We start from the raw sequence: 9,202 nt of genomic DNA on the forward strand, positions 1-9,202 counted from the left end.
TTCAAAGTTGGTTGGAATTTTCATCGGAAAATGCAACTTTCGTCGAAAAATTCAATTGGAATCTGGAATTTTCCAAAAATTCCCAAAAAAAAAATGCCAAAATTCTTCAAAAATTTTCTGCTAATTCCCAGAACCCTTCTAAACCTTTTCTTAGCTTTCTATACGCCTCTTTTCTTTCAAATCAGTGGCTTTGCTGACTGTTCTTTTTTGTGTTTTGCTTCTGTTCCAGGAGATCCTTTTTATAGGGATTGATCAGGAGTTCTTGATCAATCCCAATTCCTCTTTGGACGAGGATTCAATCTTTGAATCCAATTTGGACTCTTCTGATTGAATCCCCATTCACAGTAGGATTCTTCAGCCTTCAATCACAGCCCTAAAAAAAGAAAAAAAAAATCAGATAAACCAAAAAGAAAAAAAATTAACAGATAATTAAAAATAAAATAAGATAAATCCAAAAAATATTACAAGATAAAAAAAATAATAAATAAATAAATTATAATATAATAATAAATATATAACTATATAAATAAAATACATATAAATATTAACAAAAAAAATAAATAAAGATATACATATATTAATACATAGTAATAATAAAATAAAAAAAATAAAAATAAAAATAATACAAAATAAGAACCGAATTGGGCTTACCCATTTGGGTCAGGACAAATTGATCCGGGCTTGGACCAAATTGGGTGTCTATAGTAGCCATTAAAGTGTCTGAAATGGGGACACTTTTTTCAAATGGTCACAAAATCCTGTACACTTCGAGTTTTTAGCTGAATTTTTTTGTGCATGCCAACAAAAATACAAGGATCACGTCTATCAAGTTTGGGGCCAAAAATCCTTTTGAAAAAATTTTAAACAAATCCCGAACTGTAAAAAGTTTCAAAAATCATGAAAAATAGAAAACGAGTCGTCTTGCCATGAAACTTCACATGAAGGCTTAAGGGACCATTGTATGAATTTACAAGCCATAAAAATGGCATTGGCATGGCCAAAATATGAAGATGTGCCTAAACCCACCTACCACCCTATCGATCCACGGCTTGTGCATCCTGTCTCTCCGGCCGACGTAGTGCCCGCCCGCCCGCCCGCTTGTTTCATCGTTGGCTTAGGCATACGGAGTTCATTCCCAGTCTACGGTCAGACCAGACTGAGGGTTACGGTAGCAGGATCAAAAGGACGCTGAGGGGGACCCGACCAATCCCTGGCTTGCGCATCCTGCCCCTCTGGCCGGCTGAGCGCCCACACGCTCGTTTCATGGGTTGACTTAGGCATACAGAGTTCATTCCCAGTCTAAGCATATGGAGTTCATTCCCAGTCTAAGATCAGACCAGACCGAGGGTTGCGGGTGCACATGCTGGGTTCGAGCATGAGCTGGGGCCGCATTTTTTTCGCCCGGGGCACCATCACCGGAGCATTGTCGGAGAACCTGACTGGCGGCATTGGGGTTTTGACGATTGGGGGGGCCGGGGGGGTGTGCACATATGATGTGTGATGGGCGCTGGTACTTGGCCCTTATATTGGCCCCCTATCCCTCATCAAACCTCGAGAACTCACACCCCCTTAAAGGGCATTTGAGATTTTACAGGTTTCCTGCCAGTAGCCATTAAAGTGTCTGAAATGGGAACACTTTTTTCAAATGATCACAAAATCCTATACACTTCATGTTTTTAGTTGAATTTTTTTGTGCATGACCAGAAAATTACAAGGATGATGGCTGCCAAGTTTGGGGGCAAAACTCCTTCTGAAAAAATTAAAAAAAAATCCCGAACCGTAAAAAGTTTCAAAAATCATGAAAAATAGAAAACGAGTCGTCTTGCCATGAAACTTCACATGAAGGCTTAAGGGACCATTGTATGAATTTACAAGCCATAAAAATGGCATTGGCATGGTAGAAATATGAAGATGTGCCTAAACACACCTACCACCCTATCGATCCACTGCTTGCGCATCTCGCCTCTCTGGCTGGCGTAGTGCCCGCCCGCCCGCCCGCCCGTTCATTTCGTCGGTTGGCTTAGGCATATAGAGTTCATTCCTAGTCTAAGATCAGACCGGACCGAGGGTTGCAGTAGCAGGATCGGTAGTACGCTGAGGGGGACCCTACCGATCCTGGGCTTGCGTATCCTGCCCCTCTGGCCGGCTGAGCGCCCGCACGCTCGTTTCGTGGGTTGACTTTGGCATACGAAGTTCATTCCCAGTATAAGATCGAATCGGACTGAGGGTTGTGGGTGCACATGCTGGGCTCGGGCATGTGCTGGTGCCATATTTTTTTTTGCCTAGGGCACCATCGTCAGAGCATCGTCAGAGAACCTAACCGACGGCATTGGGTTTCCGATGATTGGGGGGCCCGGGGGGGTGTGCGCACATGATGTGCGATGGGTGCTGGTTCTTGGCCCTTATATTGGCCCCCTATCCCTCATCAAACCTCGAGAACTCACACCCCCTTAAAGAGCATTTGAGATTTTACAGGTTTGCTGCTAGTAGCCATTAAAGTGTCTAAATATTTGGGACATGTCCGAAAAGGATAAGATGTTCTATTTTCTTGAGGGCCTCAAGCCTTGGGTGAGGACAGAACTATAAAGGTAGAAAGTGCAAGACATGGCCACGGCCATGGCTGTAGCTGAACGTCTTCACGATTACAATGATGGCTCCTCAAAACGAAAAAATCCTCCATCAGCTGGCAGTAGCTTTAACTTTGGGAGTGGGGGAAAGATGACTAGGTTGGACCGTCCCTTCAGTGGGGGATCAGACAGGAGGTCCTTTGGTCAAGATAGCACCCAACCCAAGACAAGCAACGCAGGGATTTTTAAGCCTGGGCAACCGTTAGTTTGCTTTCTTTGCAAGGGGCCGCATCGGGTGGCTAAATGCCCGCACAGGGGAGCCTTTAATGCTTTAAGGACCTCGTCTCAAGAGTCCACAAAAGCACTAGAGAGCGTTGAAGAAGCTGAAGAGGAGCCAGCCAGGATGGGTTCAATAAGGTTCCTCAATGCCCTTCGCACCCAATTGAACACTATAAAGAAAGAGCAGAGTAGAGGCTTGATGTATGTGAACTTGATGATCAATGAGAAAGCAACCAAGGCCATGGTGGATACGGGCACAACCGACACTTTCATCACACCAGAAGAAGCAAAAAGGTGTGGTCTTTAGATTAGTAAAGACTATGGATGAATGAAGGCAGTCAATTCGCCAGCCTTTACGATCAGTGGAAGCTCCAAGAGTGTGACAACCCGATTGGGGCCATGGGAAGGGAAGGTAGACTTTACAATTTCCCCCATGGATGACTTTGATGTTGTTCCCGGATTGGACTTCATGCTATTGGCTCAGGTCATCCCTATCCCCGTCGTTAGTTGCTTGTTGTTCTTAGGGGAACGCCCATGTGTGGTGCCAGCCAACATCTTACTAAAGAGTGGGAAGAAAATGATTTCTGCTTTGCAGTTCAAGAAAGGGGTAAAGAGAGGGGAACCCTCCTTTGTGGCAGTGCTGATCTACAAAGAAGGGTCGAAAGTAGAACCAATACCTGATGGTGTGGAAAAAGTGTTTGAAGAATTCGAATAGGTGATGCTAGAGATGTTGCCTAAGGTTTTACCCCCTCGACGAGCAGTGGACCATGAAATTGAGCTCCTCCCAAAAGTGAAACCCCCTACTAGAGCTCCTACCGCATGGCCCTGCCAGAGTTGGCCAAACTAAGAAAGCAATTAGATGAGCTGCTACAAGCCGGGTTCATCAGACCATCAAAGGATCCTTTCGGAGTGTCAGTGCTATTTCAAAAGAAGCATGATGGAAGTTTGTGATTATGTGTTGACTACAAGGCCCTGAACAAAGTCACCGTAAGAAACAAATATCCCATTCCCCTTATAGCAGACTTGTTTGATCAATTGAGTCGAGCCAAATACTTCTCCAAATTGGACCTGAGATCTGGCTACCATCAGGTCAGAATCATTAAGGGAGATGAGCCAAAGACCACTTGTGTGACACAGTATGGTGCATTTGAATTTCTTGTTATGCCCTTTAGACTGACCAATGCTCCTGCCACATTTTGTATATTGATGAATCAGGTATTTCATGACTACTTAGACAAATTTATAGTCATCTATTTAGACGATATAGTGGTATATAGCTCCACCTTCGAAGAACATCAAGAGCACCTGCGCCAAGTACTTCAAAGATTACAGGACCACCAGTTATACGTAAAAAGGGAGAAGTGTGCATTTGCTCAACCTAAATCCATTTTCTCGATCACATTGTCGAATATGGCCACATTCAAATGGACATGGAAAAGGTTAGGGCCATCAAGGAGTGGACAACACCGAAGAATGTTAGTGAACTCCGCTCATTTTTGGGACTAGCCAATTATTATAGAAGGTTTGTGGAAGGGTACTCCCAAGACCACGGCCCTCACAGAGCTATTGAAGAAGGAACGTAAATGGTGTTGGACGAATGAGTGCCAAGAGGCCTTTGAGGGATTGAAGGATGCTATTATGAAGGATCCCATCTTAGCTCTCCCTGATATTGAAAAGCCCTTCGAAGTTCAGATGGATGCATCTGATTTTGCTATTGGATGAGTGCTTTTACAACAACATCACCCGGTAGCATTTGAAAGTAGGAAGCTAAGTGAAGTTGAAAGGAAATATACAGCCCAAGAAAAAGAACTTCTAGCGGTGGTTCACTGCTTGAAGGTTGGCGACATTACTTGTTGGGTTCACACTTTGTCATGAAGACAGACAATACGATTGTTAGCCATTTTCTCACCCAACCAAGGCTTATGGCAAAACGAGCTAGGTGGCAGGAATTTTTAACGGAATTTGACTTTTGTTTTGAGCACACCGCTAGAAAGACCAATCAAGTGGCCGATGCATTGAGCAAGCGAGCAGATTAGCGGCCCTTAGAAGAATTGCCCCAATGGTGGCTAGCAGAGCCACTACAGACATTCACAAGTTGATTGGAGATCACTTAGGGAAGGACCCGCAAGCTTGTGCCATCTTGAAGCTCATGGAAGAAGGGAAATCCAAGTACTTTTGGCAAGAAAATGGGATCTTATGGACCAAGGAGCCTCGAGTGTTTGTGCCAAGAGTAGAAGGTCTGAGACAGATGCTAATGAGGGAATGTCATGACACACCATGGGCGAGACACCCGAGTTGGCAACGTATTTTGGCGCTATTGAAACAGGGATACTATTGGCCTCACATGCGACAAGATGTGATAGACTATATGAAGACTTGCCTCATTTACCAAGAAGACAAGGTTGAAAGGAGGAAACCTGCAAGCATGCTTGAACCACTACCAGTACCCATCAGACCGTGGGAAAGCATCTCCTTCGATTTCATTTCGAGCCTACCCAAGGTTGGTGACCTTGGAGCTATTTTGGTGGTGATTGACCGGTTCTCTATGTATGCCACATTCATTCCCGCTCACAAGTATTGCACTGCGAAAGACACAGCTTGACTATTGTTCCAACATGTGCTCAAATACTGGGGCCTCCCTCAAAACGTTGTCAGCGATCGAGATTCGAGATTCACGGGGTCCTTCTAGAAAGAACTTTTTAAGATATTGGGGTCCCAACTCAACATCTCCTCAAGCTATCACCCTCAAACCGATGGTCAAATAGAACGGTTCAACGGATTATTAGAGGAATACTTGAGGCATTTTGTTCAGGCCAATCAGAAAGACTGGCCTTCATTATTGGACGTGCCTCAACTCTGCTTTAATTCCAACAAAAGCTCTTTCACCAATAAGAGCCCATTTGAGGTGGTCACCGGATAATTACCAAGGCTACCCCACACTTCTTTGGAACAATATGGAGGAAAGAATCTGAGAGCCTTCAATCTCAAAAAAATCTCAGCAAAGAGTGGAAGCAAAACACAGAGATTACGCAAGCCTACCTGGAGAAAGCATCAAAGAGGATGAAGAAATAGGTAGACAAGGGTCGTAGAGCTCAACATTTTCAAGTTGGTGATTTGGTTCTTGTCTGACTAGTTCTTGAACAAACCAGGTTCTTAAGAAAGAGAGATCGTAGACTAGTGTGCAAATATAAAGGTCCAGTAAGGGTCCTTTCCAAGGTGGGGAATACTTCTTACAAAATCGACCCACCAAAGTGGATGAAAGTGCACCCAGTATTTCATGTGAGCAACCTGAAACCTTTCCATGTAGATCCTACAGATGCTAGCTGAAGGGAGCCAACCAGAGCTGCCATCACCATGAAGCCACCCTCAGAGCGTCGAGTCGAAGAGATCTTAGCTGACAGGGAAACCAAGATATCTCGAAGACTAGTTCGGGAATACTTAGTGAAGTGGGAGGGATTAGGACTAGAAGAAACCAGCTGGGAGAGAGAACACGACCTCCAGAGATTTCAAAGAAAGATCGAAGAATTTCTAGCCAGCAAGTCGATGAGGACGTCGATAGAATAGGTGGGGGCAGGATGTCATGAGCCAACCTTGTATAGGGCCATGACTAGGACATAGGTTGCCATGAGCCACCCATGTATAGGGCCATGGCTGAGTAGATCCCTTGTGCTAGGAAAAGTGTCCCCATTTTAAACATTGTAATGGTTACTGGTAGCATAGCTCTAAAATCTGTAAGGCTCTTTAGGGGGGTGAGCCGGCAGCGTAGTGTTGGGCTGTCTCACCAGTTGCTATGCGAGCTTAGGCCACCCACGAAGGGCTACCCCCTAGCCTTGGTGATGGTGGGAGGTCCCAATGTATGATTCTCGTTTATAATAAAACTCACCCCGATTGAATGTCCCGATTGTTGCCTCGATGTGTTTTCTCTTTTTCTCGATGCGAATATGCCTTTTTGTGTGTGTGCTTAAAATTGATCTCGATATATTGTGTCTTATTGTGAATGCTTGGGACTAATCATGGCTTATGGTTATTTGTTCAGTTATCGATCTATTGAAGGCTGACTTGGTTGGGAGCGCCCATCCAAGGGTTACACGGTCTATTGCTTGTTGAGAGAAAGCTTAGTCTGTGACACACGGCCTGCGAATCCCGCCTCTCTGGCCGACGTAGTGCTCGCCCGCCCGCCTGCTCATTTCGTCGATTGGCTTACGCATACGGATTTCATTCCCAGTCTAAGATCAGACTGGACCGAGGGTTGTGATAGCAGGATCGGCAGCACGCTGAGGGGGACCTGGCCGATCCCCGACTTGTGCATCCTGCCCCTCTGGTCGGCTGAGCGCCCACACGCTCGTTTCGTGGGTTGACTTAGGCATACGGAGTTCATTCCCAGTCTAAGATCGAACTGGACCAAGAGTTACGGGTGCACATGCAGGGCTCGGGCATGTGCTGTGCCACATTTTTTTTCGCTTGGGGCAACATCGTCGGAGCATATTCGGAGAACCTGACCGGCGACATTGGGGTTCCAGCGATTGGGGGGGGTGGGGGGTGTGTGCACATGATGTGCGATGGGTGCTGGTATTTGGCCCTTATATTGGCCCCCTATCCCTCATCAAACCTCGAAAACTCGCACCCCTTAAAGAGCATTTGAGATTTTACAGGTTTGCTGCCAGTAGCCATTAAAGTGTTTGAAATGGGGACACTTTTTTCAAATTGTCACAAAATCCTGTACACTTTGAGTTTTTAGCTGAATTTTTTTGTGCATGCCAACAAAAATACAAGGATCACATCTACCAAGTTTGGTACTAAAACTCCTTCTGAAAAAATTTTAAAAAAATCTTGAATCGTAAAAAGTTTTGAAAATCATGAAAAATAGAAAACGAGTCGTCTTGCCGTGAAACTTCACGTGAAGGCTTAAGGGACCATTGTATGAATTTACAAGCCATAAAAATGGCATTGGCATGGCAGAAATATGAAGATGTTCCTAAACCCACCTACCACCCTATCGATCCACAGCTTGTGCATCCCGCCTCTCTGGCCGGGGTAGTGCCCGCCCGCCCGCCCGCTCAATTCGTCAGTTGGCTTAGGCATACGGAGTTCATTCCCAATCTAAGATCAGATCGGATTAAGGGTTGCAGCAGTACGATTGGTAGCACGCTGAGGGGGACCCGACCGATCCCTGGCTTGCGCATCCTGCCCCTCTGGCCTACTGAGCGCCCGCACGCTCGTTTCGTGGGTTGACTTAGGCATACAGAGTTCATTCCTAGTCTAAGATTGGACCAGAACGAGGGTTGCGGGTGCACATACTGGGGTTGGGCATGTGCTGGTGCCGCATTTTTTTTCGCACGGGGCACCATCGTCGGAGCATCATCGGAGAACCTGACCGGCGGCATTGGGGTTCCGACGATTGGGGGGGCCGAGGGGGTGTGCGCACATGATGTGCGATGGGTGCTGGTACTTGGCCCTTATATTGGCCCCCTATCCCTCATCAAACCTCGAGAACTCACACCCCTTTAAAGAGCATTTGAAATTTTACAAGTTTGCTGCCAGTAGCCATTAAAGTGTCTGAAATGGGGACACTTTTTTCAAATGGTCACAAAATCCTATACACTACGAGCTTTTAGCTGAATTTTTTTGTGCATGCCCACAAAAATACAAGGATCATGAACCATAAAAAGTTTGGGGCCAAAACTCCTTTTGAAAAAATTTAAAAAAATCCTGAACCATAAAAAGTTTCAAAAATTGTGAAAAAGAGAAAACGAGTCGTCTTGCCATGAAACTTCACATGAAGGCTTAAGGGAACATTGTATGAATTTATAAGCCATAAAAGTGGCATTGGCATGGCAGAAATATGAAGATGTGCCTAAACCCACCTACCACCCTATCGATCCACGGCTTTTGCATCCCGCCTTTTTGGCCGACGTAGTGCCAGCCCGCCCGCCTGCTCGTTTCGTCGGTTGGCTTAGGCATACGGAGTTCATTCCCAACCTAAGATCGGACCAGACTGAGGGTTGCGGTAGTAGGATCAGCAGCACGTTGAAGGGGACTTGATCGATCCCCGGCTTGCGTATTTTGCCCCTCTGGCCGGCTGAGCGCCTGCACGCTCATTTCGTGGGTTGACTTAGGCATACGGAGTTCATTCCCAGTCTAAGCATACGGAGTTCATTCCCAGTCTAAGATCAGACCAGATCGAGGGTTGTGGGTGCACATGCTGGGCTCAGGCATGTGCTGGTGCCTCATTCTTTTTCGTCCGGGGCACCATCATTAGAGAACTTGACCGGCGACATTGGGGTTCCGATGATTGGGGGGCGGGGGGTGTGCGCACATGATGTGCAATGGGTGCTGGTAATAGGCCCTTTATATTG

Source organism: Durio zibethinus, chromosome 8 (genome assembly GCF_047325235.1).
Source record: "Durio zibethinus cultivar Kanyao isolate XHJ-2024 chromosome 8, ASM4732523v1, whole genome shotgun sequence".
Classification (NCBI taxonomy): domain Eukaryota; kingdom Viridiplantae; phylum Streptophyta; class Magnoliopsida; order Malvales; family Malvaceae; genus Durio; species Durio zibethinus.